The sequence below is a fragment of the Equus asinus genome, chromosome 24, assembly GCF_041296235.1.
Source record: "Equus asinus isolate D_3611 breed Donkey chromosome 24, EquAss-T2T_v2, whole genome shotgun sequence".
In the NCBI taxonomy this organism is placed as follows: domain Eukaryota; kingdom Metazoa; phylum Chordata; class Mammalia; order Perissodactyla; family Equidae; genus Equus; species Equus asinus.
The window spans coordinates 5588659-5609459 of record NC_091813.1 but is presented as its reverse complement, the minus strand read 5'-3'; positions in this window follow the sequence as shown (position 1 = coordinate 5609459).

Genomic DNA, 20801 nt, shown 5'->3' with positions numbered 1-20801 from the left:
TTAACTCCCATTGCACTCAACTGCACGTTGCCACTGAACATGTAAGTGGCCGGCCGGTGGTGCAGTGGTGAGGTCCGCACCTTCTGGGTCTGTGGCCCAGTATGGGCTGGGTGGAATCCTCGGTTTGGGCCTCCTCACCACTGCTTCAGTTGTTCTGGTGCAGGCGTCCGAGGTAGAGTAGAGGCAGATGGGAAGGGACGTTGGACAGGGCCAGACTTCCACAGCAAATACAGGAGCATTGCCAGCAGATGTGAGCACAGCAATGAACTTGTGCCAAAACAAAACCAATTAAAAGTTGCAAAGAACAGAAAAACTGAAGCTAAGGAAAAAAAAAACAAAAAAACAGGAGCTTGCCATTACGAAGAATAGGATCTCTGTGAATAACCTTAGCAAAACAGGTGAATTCTATGTTAATTCAAAAACTAGCAAACCTTTGGGGAAAGAAACTCAAGAAGACACAAGAAAAAAAAAGATATCGAGGGATCTAGGAATGGAAGGATTAACACACTTGAAAGGTTCATACCGCAGTAAGGAATCTCTGGATTCCATGCAATCCCAGTCAAAGTTGCAGCAGTATTTGCCACAGAGAAGAAGAGAGAATCCTAAAGTTTCTAGCCAGCAACGCGAGACCCTGACTAGGCAAAGGAATCCTCAGGAAAACGAACAAAGCAGCACGTGTCACAATTTCTGATTTCAACATAGAGGACGAAGCGCGAGGTACCGAAACGGCACAGTCTGGGCCCCAAAACAGGCATGAAGACCCATGCAAAACAATTGAGAGCCCAGAGCCCAACTCAAACTTACATGGACAGCCCATTTTGGACCAGGGAGCCAAGTGGAGACAGCGGAGAAAGGAGAGTCTCTACAATAAACGGTGCTGGGAAGCCTGCACAGCCACATGGAACACAACGAGAGTACACCATGATGTTACACCTGGCACACACACCACCTGAAATGGATTAAAGCCTTGAATGGCAGACTTGAAACCGTGAACCTTGTAGGAGAAGACCTAGGCAGAGTGCTCTTTGCCATCTGTCTGAGCCGCCTATTTGGAAGAAGCATGTCTGACTGGGCAAGGGCAACAAAGGAAACAAGAAACAAACGGGACCACATCAAATGCACACACTTCTGCCCACTCAAGGAAACCATCAACTGAATACTAAGACACCACAACAATTGGGAGAGGATGTTTGCAAACCACACATCGGACAAGGGGTGAAAAGCCCAAAGATACACTCAACTCGCACGTCTCCACAAGAAAAAAAACAAGCCAATGAAAACCTGGTCAAAAGATGGAAGCAGAGATTTCTCCGAAGAAGACAGAAAGAGGGCCAGTAGGTGCATGAAAACTTGTTCACCATCATTAAGTCTCAGGAAAATGCAAATCCAAACTGCAAGGCCATGGCAGCTCACTGTGGTCAGCATGGCTAGAAGGAAGCAGACAGGAAATAACAAGTGTCAGAGAGGAGGTGGAGAGAAGGGAAGCCTCCTGCACTGCTGGTGGGAGTGTAACCCGGTGCAGCCACGATGCCAAAGGTGTGGAACTGCCTCAGAAATTTAAGTATCCATGTCCCGTATGACCCAGCTATTAATCTGCCGCTTGCTTATCCAAAAAAGTCAGAAAGACTACCGCATAAAGACATGTGCATGGCTGTGTTCACCACAGTCTTACTCCTGATATCCAAGACTTGGAAAGCACCCTGGTGTCCAGCAAGGGATGATTGGAGAAGGAAGATGGGCTATAGCCACACAATGGTATACCACTCAGCCGGAACAAATGATGCAATCCAGCCATTTGTGACCACCAGAATGGCTGTGAGGGTTTTAGGGGAAGTGTAACAAGCCCCAGTGAGAAATTCAAATACCATAGAATCTCACTTACAAGGAGAAGAAAAAGCAAGCACTAACCAACAGGTGGCACTGAACATTTGTATGCGGGCTCCCAGAGGCAAAGAGGGGCGGTGACGGAGGGTGAAAGAGAAGATTAGGCACAAGTGTGTGGTGAGGGCCTGTGATTAGTCTTACACTGGTGAAGATGATGTAAGCTACACAGAAGTCTAAAGCAATGAGGATGTGAATCTGGAAGTTATAGTACGTTCTAATGCAGGGTCATGGCTATAAATTCACCTCAAATCAAAAATCCAAAAAGGGGTCCAGAATGATGTCATAAAGCTTTGGGGGCGGAAAGAGTTTACAGAAGGTGAACTTCCAAGGATGGAAAATCACCTCCAAATGCTTACAGATGCTACAGAAAGGCAGACCATTCCAAATAGGTGAAGAGGAATACTACGAAGAGAACATGATCAGTCCTAAACCCATGAACGAACGGAAAATGTTACCGTCCATGATGTTATTACTAATCACCTTCACGAATAATCCAAACAGGCCCACGTCTTCCCAAGTTCAGGCAAAAGGTTGGTCCAAAAGTACAATTCAGGGCCGGCCCTGTGGTGGAGCAGGTAAGTGCCCACATTCCGCTTGGGCGGCCCGGGCCTCACTGTTTCACATTACGAGTGCATATCACATTAGTAGTGTTAGGAAATATAGATTTCATGGTATGGTGCGGGCAGAGATCATAAATAAGCAGCAATTGTGAGGATACGTTATCAATACGCACAAGAAAAGGAACCGTAAGAATATTACAATCTATGGAAGTATCTGGTACACTTCCCAAAGGCAGAAGGAAGGAAAACTTGTGACCTGCCAAGGTGGAATTGGCAGAGTGCCACGAGATGACACCATCATTGTGCATCAGAACATTCCCTGGGCAACTTCAACTTGTGAGGGAGTCCAGGACTTTTTCTGGGTAAGGTCCACCCATTTTTCCATCTACCCAAGATATAAGAGATAAAACCCAGGATAATCTTACAGGAGTGACACCAGTGTCTAGAGAGAATGTAGGAGCCCTTTCGAAGTTCAAGGAGAAAGATAGAAACTGACAACAATTGCAGAAAAAGGAAAACTATCCTACCTAGACAGGGTGAGGAGTCAGACTGGTCTGAGATGGCTGTGAAACTCTGTGTGCACGGAGGTTGTCAGGACAACTTCGAATTTTGAGGTCGCTTATGACATCACGGTGAACATGTCCCCCAGGGTGGCCGCATGGTTACAGTCTGAGGATTGGCCTAGGCTAGGCTATTAAAGGGACAGATACCCAGAAACAGGTTTGGCAAACAGAAAGCAGGCACAGAAACTAGAAGAGATAAAACAGAGTCTGATGCAAGGGATAAGAAAGGAACCCTAGGCCACAAGTGAGAATAGAGGGACAGGCACGGAGAGGAGAACATTGTCATCTATTCAAGTCTATGGGGAGGTCATGCTGATTCAAGCTTGCAACTTCATTGGAAACAAGTGGCCGGACTTGGCGTTCATCACACCTACAGTGCCCTTGTGCCTTAAGCATAATGCAAAGTCAAGAAAGATGTCTTGAGGACATTGAAGAGAAGAATCGATGCCTCCTTTCCAAGGCCCATAGCATTCTTTGCAGGTCAGTCTCTTTTTCCGAAGCTCTGGTGTCACGTGGGCCCACTGGGCACATGGTAATGTGTCCCAAGAGATGTCTTGGAAGCCTTGAAGGAATGGAGCCCTGTCACGCTTGGGGTATGTCTCTTTGTTTGGAAGTGCTCTACAAGGGTGCTGAAAAGCACCCTCTTCCACAGGGCTTCGTTCCTTCGTGAAGGCTGCCCTCCCAGGCTAGTGTGCTCTGTTTGCCTCCATCGAAATTCTCTCCCCCTACCTCTTGCCGTAGAAGGATTATTGATTATGTGTTTTGACACCATATGTAAGGAAGTTGCACGAAAATTAGAACTTTACAGTTGTGTTTCAAGAAAAATAAACAGGCCAGGGTAGAGGATGTAGGGCAAACAAATGGCACACCCTATAAAAATTAAGTAAGCCCGTATCTGGACGGAATCTAGGGGAACGTTCAAGGATCAGGGGTCAAGTTCGAAACTTCCCAAATCCGGAAAAGAGACAGAAAAATATCTTTCCTGGAGAGTGGAATTCATCCGATTTGTCTAAGTTGTCTTGGAAACATTGTGTCCGTGAAGGGGGTTGCCAGGACCACCTCGAATTTGGAGTTTCTGATCTCAGGATGTCAAACCAACCCACATGACCACGTGTTCTCAGTGCTTAGTTTGACCTTGGCTAGGGTAGCCAAGAGTCCTACAAGTGACCGGTGCAAATTCAAGGACAACAACCAAGAGTCACGAAAGCACTCACACCTCACCCTAGAGAACATACAGCGATTAAAGAAATACAAACTAATCCCTTGGAATGAAGGAGAACGGACTGATAAGCATGTCTAAGGGAGATAGCTGAGAAAGACCATGACGAGTATACTATGGAAAAGAAAAAGAGGACCCAGAAAATGGAAGGTGAACAGAAATCACACCTGAATTATCCACAATGAAAGATGATGTCCGTCTTTAGACAGACTCTGCTGGAACGTTTGAAAGTCAGAGAAATTCACAAGCCAAAAAACGGCAGCGAAGGTCAAGCATGGGCTAACTGGGAAGGGTGAGTTATGAGACTGCTCCAAGCAGGCTCTGAAACCTGTATCCAGGAAGCATGCTGGACCTCAGAGACACAATTATGACAAATCCTCTGACATCACAATGGACCCGAAAAACAACCTAGCCTCATCTACACAGTGCTAGAGTTGGGCTCACTAGTATATTTAACTCCCATTGCACTCAACTGCACGTTGCCACTGAACATGTAAGTGGCCGGCCGGTGGTGCAGTGGTGAGGTCCGCACCTTCTGGGTCTGTGGCCCAGTATGGGCTGGGTGGAATCCTCGGTTTGGGCCTCCTCACCACTGCTTCAGTTGTTCTGGTGCAGGCGTCCGAGGTAGAGTAGAGGCAGATGGGAAGGGACGTTGGACAGGGCCAGACTTCCACAGCAAATACAGGAGCATTGCCAGCAGATGTGAGCACAGCAATGCACTTGTGCCAAAACAAAACCAATTAAAAGTTGCAAAGAACAGAAAAACTGAAGCTAAGGAAAAAAAAAACAAAAAAACAGGAGCTTGCCATTACGAAGAATAGGATCTCTGTGAATAACCTTAGCAAAACAGGTGAATTCTATGTTAATTCAAAAACTAGCAAACCTTTGGGGAAAGAAACTCAAGAAGACACAAGAAAAAAAAAGATATCGAGGGATCTAGGAATGGAAGGATTAACACACTTGAAAGGTTCATACCGCAGTAAGGAATCTCTGGATTCCATGCAATCCCAGTCAAAGTTGCAGCAGTATTTGCCACAGAGAAGAAGAGAGAATCCTAAAGTTTCTAGCCAGCAACACGAGACCCTGACTAGGCAAAGGAATCCTCAGGAAAACGAACAAAGCAGCACGTGTCACAATTTCTGATTTCAACATAGAGGACGAAGCGCGAGGTACCGAAACGGCACAGTCTGGGCCCCAAAACAGGCATGAAGACCCATGCAAAACAATTGAGAGCCCAGAGCCCAACTCAAACTTACATGGACAGCCCATTTTGGACCAGGGAGCCAAGTGGAGACAGCGGAGAAAGGAGAGTCTCTACAATAAACGGTGCTGGGAAGCCTGCACAGCCACATGGAACACAACGAGAGTACACCATGATGTTACACCTGGCACACACACCACCTGAAATGGATTAAAGCCTTGAATGGCAGACTTGAAACCGTGAACCTTGTAGGAGAAGACCTAGGCAGAGTGCTCTTTGCCATCTGTCTGAGCCGCCTATTTGGAAGAAGCATGTCTGACTGGGCAAGGGCAACAAAGGAAACAAGAAACAAACGGGACCACATCAAATGCACACACTTCTGCCCACTCAAGGAAACCATCAACTGAATACTAAGACACCACAACAATTGGGAGAGGATGTTTGCAAACCACACATCGGACAAGGGGTGAAAAGCCCAAAGATACAATCAACTCGCACGTCTCCACAAGAAAAAAAACAAGCCAATGAAAACCTGGTCAAAAGATGGAAGCAGAGATTTCTCCGAAGAAGACAGAAAGAGGGCCAGTAGGTGCATGAAAACTTTTTCACCATCATGAAGTCTCAGGAAAATGCAAATCCAAACTGCAAGGCCATGGCAGCTAGCTGTGGTCAGCATGGCTAGAAGGAAGCAGACAGGAAATAACAAGTGTCAGAGAGGATGTGCAGAGAAGGGAAGCCTCCTGCACTGCTGGTGGTAGTGTAACCCGGTGCAGCCACGATGCCAAAGGTGTGGAACTGCCTCAGAAATTTAAGTATCCATGTCCCGTATGACCCAGCTATTAATCTGCCGCTTGCTTATCCAAAAAAGTCAGAAAGACTACCGCATAAAGACATGTGCATGGCTGTGTTCACCACAGTCTTACTCCTGATATCCAAGACTTGGAAAGCACCCTGGTGTCCAGCAAGGGATGATTGGAGAAGGAAGATGGGCTATAGCCACACAATGGTATACCACTCAGCCGGAACAAATGATGCAATCCAGCCATTTGTGACCACCAGAATGGCTGTGAGGGTTTTAGGGGAAGTGTAACAAGCCCCAGTGAGAAATTCAAATACCATAGAATCTCACTTACAAGGAGAAGAAAAAGCAAGCACTAACCAAAAGGTGGCACTGAACATTTGTATGCGGGCTCCCAGAGGCAAAGAGGGGCGGTGACGGAGGGTGAAAGAGAAGATTAGGCACAAGTGTGTGGTGAGGGCCTGTGATTAGTCTTACACTGGTGAAGATGATGTAAGCTACACAGAAGTCTAAAGCAATGAGGATGTGAATCTGGAAGTTATAGTACGTTCTAATGCAGGGTCATGGCTATAAATTCACCTCAAATCAAAAATCCAAAAAGGGGTCCAGAATGATGTCATAAAGCTTTGGGGGCGGAAAGAGTTTACAGAAGGTGAACTTCCAAGGATGGAAAATCACCTCCAAATGCTTACAGATGCTACAGAAAGGCAGACCATTCCAAATAGGTGAAGAGGAATACTACGAAGAGAACATGATCAGTCCTAAACCCATGAACGAACGGAAAATGTTACCGTCCATGATGTTATTACTAATCACCTTCACGAATAATCCAAACAGGCCCACGTCTTCCCAAGTTCAGGCAAAAGGTTGGTCCAAAAGTACAATTCAGGGCCGGCCCTGTGGTGGAGCAGGTAAGTGCCCACATTCCGCTTGGGCGGCCCGGGCCTCACTGTTTCACATTACGAGTGCATATCACATTAGTAGTGTTAGGAAATATAGATTTCATGGTATGGTGCGGGCAGAGATCATAAATAAGCAGCAATTGTGAGGATACGTTATCAATACGCACAAGAAAAGGAACCATAAGAATATTACAATCTATGGAAGTATCTGGTACACTTCCCAAAGGCAGAAGGAAGGAAAACTTGTGACCTGCCAAGGTGGAATTGGCAGAGTGCCACGAGATGACACCATCATTGTGCATCAGAACATTCCCTGGGCAACTTCAACTTGTGAGGGAGTCCAGGACTTTTTCTGGGTAAGGTCCACCCATTTTGCCATCTACCCAAGATATAAGAGATAAAACCCAGGATAATCTTACAGGAGTGACACCAGTGTCTAGAGAGAATGTAGGAGCCCTTTCGAAGTTCAAGGAGAAAGATAGAAACTGACAACAATTGCAGAAAAAGGAAAACTATCCTACCTAGACAGGGTGAGGAGTCAGACTGGTCTGAGATGGCTGTGAAACTCTGTGTGCACGGAGGTTGTCAGGACAACTTCGAATTTTGAGGTCGCTTATGACATCACGGTGAACATGTCCCCCAGGGTGGCCGCATGGTTACAGTCTGAGGATTGGCCTAGGCTAGGCTATTAAAGGGACAGATACCCAGAAACAGGTTTGGCAAACAGAAAGCAGGCACAGAAACTAGAAGAGATAAAACAGAGTCTGATGCAAGGGATAAGAAAGGAACCCTAGGCCACAAGTGAGAATAGAGGGACAGGCACGGAGAGGAGAACATTGTCATCTATTCAAGTCTATGGGGAGGTCATGCTGATTCAAGCTTGCAACTTCATTGGAAACAAGTGGCCGGACTTGGCGTTCATCACACCTACAGTGCCCTTGTGCCTTAAGCATAATGCAAAGTCAAGAAAGATGTCTTGAGGACATTGAAGAGAAGAATCGATGCCTCCTTTCCAAGGCCCATAGCATTCTTTGCAGGTCAGTCTCTTTTTCCGAAGCTCTGGTGTCACGTGGGCCCACTGGGCACATGGTAATGTGTCCCAAGAGATGTCTTGGAAGCCTTGAAGGAATGGAGCCCTGTCACGCTTGGGGTATGTCTCTTTGTTTGGAAGTGCTCTACAAGGGTGCTGAAAAGCACCCTCTTCCACAGGGCTTCGTTCCTTCGTGAAGGCTGCCCTCCCAGGCTAGTGTGCTCTGTTTGCCTCCATCGAAATTCTCTCCCCCTACCTCTTGCCGTAGAAGGATTATTGATTATGTGTTTTGACACCATATGTAAGGAAGTTGCACGAAAATTAGAACTTTACAGTTGTGTTTCAAGAAAAATAAACAGGCCAGGGTAGAGGATGTAGGGCAAACAAATGGCACACCCTATAAAAATTAAGTAAGCCCGTATCTGGACGGAATCTAGGGGAACGTTCAAGGATCAGGGGTCAAGTTCGAAACTTCCCAAATCCGGAAAAGAGACAGAAAAATATCTTTCCTGGAGAGTGGAATTCATCCGATTTGTCTAAGTTGTCTTGGAAACATTGTGTCCGTGAAGGGGGTTGCCAGGACCACCTCGAATTTGGAGTTTCTGATCTCAGGATGTCAAACCAACCCACATGACCACGTGTTCTCAGTGCTTAGTTTGACCTTGGCTAGGGTAGCCAAGAGTCCTACAAGTGACCGGTGCAAATTCAAGGACAACAACCAAGAGTCACGAAAGCACTCACACCTCACCCTAGAGAACATACAGCGATTAACGAAATACAAACTAATCCCTTGGAATGAAGGAGAACGGACTGATAAGCATGTCTAAGGGAGATAGCTGAGAAAGACCATGACGAGTATACTATGGAAAAGAAAAAGAGGACCCAGAAAATGGAAGGTGAACAGAAATCACACCTGAATTATCCACAATGAAAGATGATGTCCGTCTTTAGACAGACTCTGCTGGAACGTTTGAAAGTCAGAGAAATTCACAAGCCGAAAAACGGCAGCGAAGGTCAAGCATGGGCTAACTGGGAAGGGTGAGTTATGAGACTGCTCCAAGCAGGCTCTGAAACCTGTATCCAGGAAGCATGCTGGACCTCAGAGACACAATTATGACAAATCCTCTGACATCACAATGGACCCGAAAAACAACCTAGCCTCATCTACACAGTGCTAGAGTTGGGCTCACTAGTATATTTAACTCCCATTGCACTCAACTGCACGTTGCCACTGAACATGTAAGTGGCCGGCCGGTGGTGCAGTGGTGAGGTCCGCACCTTCTGGGTCTGTGGCCCAGTATGGGCTGGGTGGAATCCTCGGTTTGGGCCTCCTCACCACTGCTTCAGTTGTTCTGGTGCAGGCGTCCGAGGTAGAGTAGAGGCAGATGGGAAGGGACGTTGGACAGGGCCAGACTTCCACAGCAAATACAGGAGCATTGCCAGCAGATGTGAGCACAGCAATGCACTTGTGCCAAAACAAAACCAATTAAAAGTTGCAAAGAATAGAAAAACTGAAGCTAAGGAAAAAAAAACAAAAAAACAGGAGCTTGCCATTACGAAGAATAGGATCTCTGTGAATAACCTTAGCAAAACAGGTGAATTCTATGTTAATTCAAAAACTAGCAAACCTTTGGGGAAAGAAACTCAAGAAGACACAAGAAAAAAAAAGATATCGAGGGATCTAGGAATGGAAGGATTAACACACTTGAAAGGTTCATACCGCAGTAAGGAATCTCTGGATTCCATGCAATCCCAGTCAAAGTTGCAGCAGTATTTGCCACAGAGAAGAAGAGAGAATCCTAAAGTTTCTAGCCAGCAACACGAGACCCTGACTAGGCAAAGGAATCCTCAGGAAAACGAACAAAGCAGCACGTGTCACAATTTCTGATTTCAACATAGAGGACGAAGCGCGAGGTACCGAAACGGCACAGTCTGGGCCCCAAAACAGGCATGAAGACCCATGCAAAACAATTGAGAGCCCAGAGCCCAACTCAAACTTACATGGACAGCCCATTTTGGACCAGGGAGCCAAGTGGAGACAGCGGAGAAATGAGAGTCTCTACAATAAACGGTGCTGGGAAGCCTGCACAGCCACATGGAACACAACGAGAGTACGCCATGATGTTACACCTGGCACACACACCACCTGAAATGGATTAAAGCCTTGAATGGCAGACTTGAAACCGTGAACCTTGTAGGAGAAGACCTAGGCAGAGTGCTCTTTGCCATCTGTCTGAGCCGCCTATTTGGAAGAAGCATGTCTGACTGGGCAAGGGCAACAAAGGAAACAAGAAACAAACGGGACCACATCAAATGCACACACTTCTGCCCACTCAAGGAAACCATCAACTGAATACTAAGACACCACAACAATTGGGAGAGGATGTTTGCAAACCACACATCGGACAAGGGGTGAAAAGCCCAAAGATACAATCAACTCGCACGTCTCCACAAGAAAAAAAACAAGCCAATGAAAACCTGGTCAAAAGATGGAAGCAGAGATTTCTCCGAAGAAGACAGAAAGAGGGCCAGTAGGTGCATGAAAACTTGTTCACCATCATGAAGTCTCAGGAAAATGCAAATCCAAACTGCAAGGCCATGGCAGCTCACTGTGGTCAGCATGGCTAGAAGGAAGCAGACAGGAAATAACAAGTGTCAGAGAGGAGGTGCAGAGAAGGGAAGCCTCCTGCACTGCTGGTGGGAGTGTAACCCGGTGCAGCCACGATGCCAAAGGTGTGGAACTGCCTCAGAAATTTAAGTATCCATGTCCCGTATGACCCAGCTATTAATCTGCCGCTTGCTTATCCAAAAAAGTCAGAAAGACTACCGCATAAAGACATGTGCATGGCTGTGTTCACCACAGTCTTACTCCTGATATCCAAGACTTGGAAAGCACCCTGGTGTCCAGCAAGGGATGATTGGAGAAGGAAGATGGGCTATAGCCACACAATGGTATACCACTCAGCCGGAACAAATGATGCAATCCAGCCATTTGTGACCACCAGAATGGCTGTGAGGGTTTTAGGGGAAGTGTAACAAGCCCCAGTGAGAAATTCAAATACCATAGAATCTCACTTACAAGGCGAAGAAAAAGCAAGCACTAACCAACAGGTGGCACTGAACATTTGTATGCGGGCTCCCAGAGGCAAAGAGGGGCGGTGACGGAGGGTGAAAGAGAAGATTAGGCACAAGTGTGTGGTGAGGGCCTGTGATTAGTCTTACACTGGTGAAGATGATGTAAGCTACACAGAAGTCTAAAGCAATGAGGATGTGAATCTGGAAGTTATAGTACGTTCTAATGCAGGGTCATGGCTATAAATTCACCTCAAATCAAAAATCCAAAAAGGGGTCCAGAATGATGTCATAAAGCTTTGGGGGCGGAAAGAGTTTACAGAAGGTGAACTTCCAAGGATGGAAAATCACCTCCAAATGCTTACAGATGCTACAGAAAGGCAGACCATTCCAAATAGGTGAAGAGGAATACTACGAAGAGAACATGATCAGTCCTAAACCCATGAACGAACGGAAAATGTTACCGTCCATGATGTTATTACTAATCACCTTCACGAATAATCCAAACAGGCCCACGTCTTCCCAAGTTCAGGCAAAAGGTTGGTCCAAAAGTACAATTCAGGGCCGGCCCTGTGGTGGAGCAGGTAAGTGCCCACATTCCGCTTGGGCGGCCCGGGCCTCACTGTTTCACATTACGAGTGCATATCACATTAGTAGTGTTAGGAAATATAGATTTCATGGTATGGTGCGGGCAGAGATCATAAATAAGCAGCAATTGTGAGGATACGTTATCAATACGCACAAGAAAAGGAACCATAAGAATATTACAATCTATGGAAGTATCTGGTACACTTCCCAAAGGCAGAAGGAAGGAAAACTTGTGACCTGCCAAGGTGGAATTGGCAGAGTGCCACGAGATGACACCATCATTGTGCATCAGAACATTCCCTGGGCAACTTCAACTTGTGAGGGAGTCCAGGACTTTTTCTGGGTAAGGTCCACCCATTTTGCCATCTACCCAAGATATAAGAGATAAAACCCAGGATAATCTTACAGGAGTGACACCAGTGTCTAGAGAGAATGTAGGAGCCCTTTCGAAGTTCAAGGAGAAAGATAGAAACTGACAACAATTGCAGAAAAAGGAAAACTATCCTACCTAGACAGGGTGAGGAGTCAGACTGGTCTGAGATGGCTGTGAAACTCTGTGTGCACGGAGGTTGTCAGGACAACTTCGAATTTTGAGGTCGCTTATGACATCACGGTGAACATGTCCCCCAGGGTGGCCGCATGGTTACAGTCTGAGGATTGGCCTAGGCTAGGCTATTAAAGGGACAGATACCCAGAAACAGGTTTGGCAAACAGAAAGCAGGCACAGAAACTAGAAGAGATAAAACAGAGTCTGATGCAAGGGATAAGAAAGGAACCCTAGGCCACAAGTGAGAATAGAGGGACAGGCACGGAGAGGAGAACATTGTCATCTATTCAAGTCTATGGGGAGGTCATGCTGATTCAAGCTTGCAACTTCATTGGAAACAAGTGGCCGGACTTGGCGTTCATCACACCTACAGTGCCCTTGTGCCTTAAGCATAATGCAAAGTCAAGAAAGATGTCTTGAGGACATTGAAGAGAAGAATCGATGCCTCCTTTCCAAGGCCCATAGCATTCTTTGCAGGTCAGTCTCTTTTTCCGAAGCTCTGGTGTCACGTGGGCCCACTGGGCACATGGTAATGTGTCCCAAGAGATGTCTTGGAAGCCTTGAAGGAATGGAGCCCTGTCACGCTTGGGGTATGTCTCTTTGTTTGGAAGTGCTCTACAAGGGTGCTGAAAAGCACCCTCTTCCACAGGGCTTCGTTCCTTCGTGAAGGCTGCCCTCCCAGGCTAGTGTGCTCTGTTTGCCTCCATCGAAATTCTCTCCCCCTACCTCTTGCCGTAGAAGGATTATTGATTATGTGTTTTGACACCATATGTAAGGAAGTTGCACGAAAATTAGAACTTTACAGTTGTGTTTCAAGAAAAATAAACAGGCCAGGGTAGAGGATGTAGGGCAAACAAATGGCACACCCTATAAAAATTAAGTAAGCCCGTATCTGGACGGAATCTAGGGGAACGTTCAAGGATCAGGGGTCAAGTTCGAAACTTCCCAAATCCGGAAAAGAGACAGAAAAATATCTTTCCTGGAGAGTGGAATTCATCCGATTTGTCTAAGTTGTCTTGGAAACATTGTGTCCGTGAAGGGGGTTGCCAGGACCACCTCGAATTTGGAGTTTCTGATCTCAGGATGTCAAACCAACCCACATGACCACGTGTTCTCAGTGCTTAGTTTGACCTAGGCTAGGGTAGCCAAGAGTCCTACAAGTGACCGGTGCAAATTCAAGGACAACAACCAAGAGTCACGAAAGCACTCACACCTCACCCTAGAGAACATACAGCGATTAAAGAAATACAAACTAATCCCTTGGAATGAAGGAGAACGGACTGATAAGCATGTCTAAGGGAGATAGCTGAGAAAGACCATGACGAGTATACTATGGAAAAGAAAAAGAGGACCCAGAAAATGGAAGGTGAACAGAAATCACACCTGAATTATCCACAATGAAAGATGATGTCCGTCTTTAGACAGACTCTGCTGGAACGTTTGAAAGTCAGAGAAATTCACAAGGCAAAAAACGGCAGCGAAGGTCAAGCATGGGCTAACTGGGAAGGGTGAGTTATGAGACTGCTCCAAGCAGGCTCTGAAACCTGTATCCAGGAAGCATGCTGGACCTCGGAGACACAATTATGACAAATCCTCTGACATCACAATGGACCCGAAAAACAACCTAGCCTCATCTACACAGTGCTAGAGTTGGGCTCACTAGTATATTTAACTCCCGTTGCACTCAACTGCACGTTGCCACTGAACATGTAAGTGGCCGGCCGGTGGTGCAGTGGTGAGGTCCGCACCTTCTGGGTCTGTGGCCCAGTATGGGCTGGGTGGAATCCTCGGTTTGGGCCTCCTCACCACTGCTTCAGTTGTTCTGGTGCAGGCGTCCGAGGTAGAGTAGAGGCAGATGGGAAGGGACGTTGGACAGGGCCAGACTTCCACAGCAAATACAGGAGCATTGCCAGCAGATGTGAGCACAGCAATGCACTTGTGCCAAAACAAAACCAATTAAAAGTTGCAAAGAACAGAAAAACTGAAGCTAAGGAAAAAAAAAACAAAAAAACAGGAGCTTGCCATTACGAAGAATAGGATCTCTGTGAATAACCTTAGCAAAACAGGTGAATTCTATGTTAATTCAAAAACTAGCAAACCTTTGGGGAAAGAAACTCAAGAAGACACAAGAAAAAAAAAGATATCGAGGGATCTAGGAATGGAAGGATTAACACACTTGAAAGGTTCATACCGCAGTAAGGAATCTCTGGATTCCATGCAATCCCAGTCAAAGTTGCAGCAGTATTTGCCACAGAGAAGAAGAGAGAATCCTAAAGTTTCTAGCCAGCAACGCGAGACCCTGACTAGGCAAAGGAATCCTCAGGAAAACGAACAAAGCAGCACGTGTCACAATTTCTGATTTCAACATAGAGGACGAAGCGCGAGGTACCGAAACGGCACAGTCTGGGCCCCAAAACAGGCATGAAGACCCATGCAAAACAATTGAGAGCCCAGAGCCCAACTCAAACTTACATGGACAGCCCATTTTGGACCAGGGAGCCAAGTGGAGACAGCGGAGAAAGGAGAGTCTCTACAATAAACGGTGCTGGGAAGCCTGCACAGCCACATGGAACACAACGAGAGTACACCATGATGTTACACCTGGCACACACACCACCTGAAATGGATTAAAGCCTTGAATGGCAGACTTGAAACCGTGAACCTTGTAGGAGAAGACCTAGGCAGAGTGCTCTTTGCCATCTGTCTGAGCCGCCTATTTGGAAGAAGCATGTCTGACTGGGCAAGGGCAACAAAGGAAACAAGAAACAAACGGGACCACATCAAATGCACACACTTCTGCCCACTCAAGGAAACCATCAACTGAATACTAAGACACCACAACAATTGGGAGAGGATGTTTGCAAACCACACATCGGACAAGGGGTGAAAAGCCCAAAGATACAATCAACTCGCACGTCTCCACAAGAAAAAAAACAAGCCAATGAAAACCTGGTCAAAAGATGGAAGCAGAGATTTCTCCGAAGAAGACAGAAAGAGGGCCAGTAGGTGCATGAAAACTTGTTCACCATCATGAAGTCTCAGGAAAATGCAAATCCAAACTGCAAGGCCATGGCAGCTCACTGTGGTCAGCATGGCTAGAAGGAAGCAGACAGGAAATAACAAGTGTCAGAGAGGAGGTGCAGAGAAGGGAAGCCTCCTGCACTGCTGGTGGGAGTGTAACCCGGTGCAGCCACGATGCCAAAGGTGTGGAACTGCCTCAGAAATTTAAGTATCCATGTCCCGTATGACCCAGCTATTAATCTGCCGCTTGTTTATCCAAAAAAGTCAGAAAGACTACCGCATAAAGACATGTGCATGGCTGTGTTCACCACAGTCTTACTCCTGATATCCAAGACTTGGAAAGCACCCTGGTGTCCAGCAAGGGATGATTGGAGAAGGAAGATGGGCTATAGCCACACAATGGTATACCACTCAGCCGGAACAAATGATGCAATCCAGCCATTTGTGACCACCAGAATGGCTGTGAGGGTTTTAGGGGAAGTGTAACAAGCCCCAGTGAGAAATTCAAATACCATAGAATCTCACTTACAAGGCGAAGAAAAAGCAAGCACTAACCAACAGGTGGCACTGAACATTTGTATGCGGGCTCCCAGAGGCAAAGAGGGGCGGTGACGGAGGGTGAAAGAGAAGATTAGGCACAAGTGTGTGGTGAGGGCCTGTGATTAGTCTTACACTGGTGAAGATGATGTAAGCTACACAGAAGTCTAAAGCAATGAGGATGTGAATCTGGAAGTTATAGTACGTTCTAATGCAGGGTCATGGCTATAAATTCACCTCAAATCAAAAATCCAAAAAGGGGTCCAGAATGATGTCATAAAGCTTTGGGGGCGGAAAGAGTTTACAGAAAGTGAACTTCCAAGGATGGAAAATCACCTCCAAATGCTTACAGATGCTACAGAAAGGCAGACCATTCCAAATAGGTGAAGAGGAATACTACGAAGAGAACATGATCAGTCCTAAACCCATGAACGAACGGAAAATGTTACCGTCCATGATGTTATTACTAATCACCTTCACGAATAATCCAAACAGGCCCACGTCTTCCCAAGTTCAGGCAAAAGGTTGGTCCAAAAGTACAATTCAGGGCCGGCCCTGTGGTGGAGCAGGTAAGTGCCCACATTCCGCTTGGGCGGCCCGGGCCTCACTGTTTCACATTACGAGTGCATATCACATTAGTAGTGTTAGGAAATATAGATTTCATGGTATGGTGCGGGCAGAGATCATAAATAAGCAGCAATTGTGAGGATACGTTATCAATACGCACAAGAAAAGGAACCATAAGAATATTACAATCTATGGAAGTATCTGGTACACTTCCCAAAGGCAGAAGGAAGGAAAACTTGTGACCTGCCAAGGTGGAATTGGCAGAGTGCCACGAGATGACACCATCATTGTGCATCAGAACATTCCCTGGGCAACTTCAACTTGTGAGGGAGTCCAGGACTTTTTCTGGGTAAGGTCCACCCATTTTGCCATCTACCCAAGATATAAGAGATAAAACCCAGGATAATCTTACAGGAGTGACACCAGTGTCTAGAGAGAATGTAGGAGCCCTTTCGAAGTTCAAGGAGAAAGATAGAAACTGACAACAATTGCAGAAAAAGGAAAACTATCCTACCTAGACAGGGTGAGGAGTCAGACTGGTCTGAGATGGCTGTGAAACTCTGTGTGCACGGAGGTTGTCAGGACAACTTCGAATTTTGAGGTCGCTTATGACATCACGGTGAACATGTCCCCCAGGGTGGCCGCATGGTTACAGTCTGAGGATTGGCCTAGGCTAGGCTATTAAAGGGACAGATACCCAGAAACAGGTTTGGCAAACAGAAAGCAGGCACAGAAACTAGAAGAGATAAAACAGAGTCTGATGCAAGGGATAAGAAAGGAACCCTAGGCCACAAGTGAGAATAGAGGGACAGGCACGGAGAGGAGAACATTGTCATCTATTCAAGTCTATGGGGAGGTCATGCTGATTCAAGCTTGCAACTTCATTGGAAACAAGTGGCCGGACTTGGCGTTCATCACACCTACAGTGCCCTTGTGCCTTAAGCATAATGCAAAGTCAAGAAAGATGTCTTGAGGACATTGAAGAGAAGAATCGATGCCTCCTTTCCAAGGCCCATAGCATTCTTTGCAGGTCAGTCTCTTTTTCCGAAGCTCTGGTGTCACGTGGGCCCACTGGGCACATGGTAATGTGTCCCAAGAGATGTCTTGGAAGCCTTGAAGGAATGGAGCCCTGTCACGCTTGGGGTATGTCTCTTTGTTTGGAAGTGCTCTACAAGGGTGCTGAAAAGCACCCTCTTCCACAGGGCTTCGTTCCTTCGTGAAGGCTGCCCTCCCAGGCTAGTGTGCTCTGTTTGCCTCCATCGAAATTCTCTCCCCCTACCTCTTGCCGTAGAAGGATTATTGATTATGTGTTTTGACACCATATGTAAGGAAGTTGCACGAAAATTAGAACTTTACAGTTGTGTTTCAAGAAAAATAAACAGGCCAGGGTAGAGGATGTAGGGCAAACAAATGGCACACCCTATAAAAATTAAGTAAGCCCGTATCTGGACGGAATCTAGGGGAACGTTCAAGGATCAGGGGTCAAGTTCGAAACTTCCCAAATCCGGAAAAGAGACAGAAAAATATCTTTCCTGGAGAGTGGAATTCATCCGATTTGTCTAAGTTGTCTTGGAAACATTGTGTCCGTGAAGGGGGTTGCCAGGACCACCTCGAATTTGGAGTTTCTGATCTCAGGATGTCAAACCAACCCACATGACCACGTGTTCTCAGTGCTTAGTTTGACCTAGGCTAGGGTAGCCAAGAGTCCTACAAGTGACCGGTGCAAATTCAAGGACAACAACCAAGAGTCACGAAAGCACTCACACCTCACCCTAGAGAACATACAGCGATTAAAGAAATACAAACTAATCCCTTGGAATGAAGGAGAACGGACTGATAAGCATGTCTAAGGGAGATAGCTGAGAAAGACCATGACGAGTATACTATGGAAAAGAAAAAGAGGACCCAGAAAATGGAAGGTGAACAGAAATCACACCTGAATTATCCACAATGAAAGATGATGTCCGTCTTTAGACAGACTCTGCTGGAACGTTTGAAAGTCAGAGAAATTCACAAGGCAAAAAACGGCAGCGAAGGTCAAGCATGGGCTAACTGGGAAGGGTGAGTTATGAGACTGCTCCAAGCAGGCTCTGAAACCTGTATCCAGGAAGCATGCTGGACCTCAGAGACACAATTATGACAAATCCTCTGACATCACAATGGACCCGAAAAACAACCTAGCCTCATCTACACAGTGCTAGAGTTGGGCTCACTAGTATATTTAACTCCCGTTGCACTCAACTGCACGTTGCCACTGAACATGTAAGTGGCCGGCCGGTGGTGCAGTGGTGAGGTCCGCACCTTCTGGGTCTGTGGCCCAGTATGGGCTGGGTGGAATCCTCGGTTTGGGCCTCCTCACCACTGCTTCAGTTGTTCTGGTGCAGGCGTCCGAGGTAGAGTAGAGGCAGATGGGAAGGGACGTTGGACAGGGCCAGACTTCCACAGCAAATACAGGAGCATTGCCAGCAGATGTGAGCACAGCAATGCACTTGTGCCAAAACAAAACCAATTAAAAGTTGCAAAGAACAGAAAAACTGAAGCTAAGGAAAAAAAAAACAAAAAAACAGGAGCTTGCCATTACGAAGAATAGGATCTCTGTGAATAACCTTAGCAAAACAGGTGAATTCTATGTTAATTCAAAAACTAGCAAACCTTTGGGGAAAGAAACTCAAGAAGACACAAGAAAAAAAAGATATCGAGGGATCTAGGAATGGAAGGATTAACACACTTGAAAGGTTCATACCGCAGTAAGGAATCTCTGGATTCCATGCAATCCCAGTCAAAGTTGCAGCAGTATTTGCCACAGAGAAGAAGAGAGAATCCTAAAGTTTCTAGCCAGCAACACGAGACCCTGACTAGGCAAAGGAATCCTCAGGAAAACGAACAAAGCAGCACGTGTCACAATTTCTGATTTCAACATAGAGGACGAAGCGCGAGGTACCGAAACGGCACAGTCTGGGCCCCAAAACAGGCATGAAGACCCATGCAAAACAATTGAGAGCCCAGAGCCCAACTCAAACTTACATGGACAGCCCATTTTGGACCAGGGAGCCAAGTGGAGACAGTGGAGAAAGGAGAGTCTCTACAATAAACGGTGCTGGGAAGCCTGCACAGCCACATGGAACACAACGAGAGTACACCATGATGTTACACCTGGCACACACACCACCTGAAATGGATTAAAGCCTTGAATGGCAGACTTGAAACCGTGAACCTTGTAGGAGAAGACCTAGGCAGAGTGCTCTTTGCCATCTGTCTGAGCCGCCTATTTGGAAGAAGCATGTCTGACTGGGCAAGGGCAACAAAGGAAACAAGAAACAAACGGGACCACATCAAATGCACACACTTCTGCCCACTCAAGGAAACCATCAACTGAATACTAAGACACCACAACAATTGGGAGAGGATGTTTGCAAACCACACATCGGACAAGGGGTGAAAAGCCCAAAGATACAATCAACTCGCACGTCTCCACAAGAAAAAAAACAAGCCAATGAAAACCTGGTCAAAAGATGGAAGCAGAGATTTCTCCGAAGAAGACAGAAAGAGGGCCAGTAGGTGCATGAAAACTTGTTCACCATCATGAAGTCTCAGGAAAATGCAAATCCAAACTGCAAGGCCATGGCAGCTCACTGTGGTCAGCATGGCTAGAAGGAAGCAGACAGGAAATAACAAGTGTCAGAGAGGAGGTGCAGAGAAGGGAAGCCTCCTGCACTGCTGGTGGGAGTGTAACCCGGTGCAGCCACGATGCCAAAGGTGTGGAACTGCCTCAGAAATTTAAGTATCCATGTCCCGTATGACCCAGCTATTAATCTGCCGCTTGTTTATCCAAAAAAGTCAGAAAGACTACCGCATAAAGACATGTGCATGGCTGTGTTCACCACAGTCTTACTCCTGATATCCAAGACTTGGAAAGCACCCTGGTGTCCAGCAAGGGATGATTGGAGAAGGAAGATGGGCTATAGCCACACAATGGTATACCACTCAGCCGGAACAAATGATGCAATCCAGCCATTTGTGACCACCAGAATGGCTGTGAGGGTTTTAGGGGAAGTGTAACAAGCCCCAGTGAGAAATTCAAATACCATAGAATCTCACTTACAAGGAGAAGAAAAAGCAAGCACTAACCAACAGGTGGCACTGAACATTTGTATGCGGGCTCCCAGAGGCAAAGAGGGGCGGTGACGGAGGGTGAAAGAGAAGATTAGGCACAAGTGTGTGGTGAGGGCCTGTGATTAGTCTTACACTGGTGAAGATGATGTAAGCTACACAGAAGTCTAAAGCAATGAGGATGTGAATCTGGAAGTTATA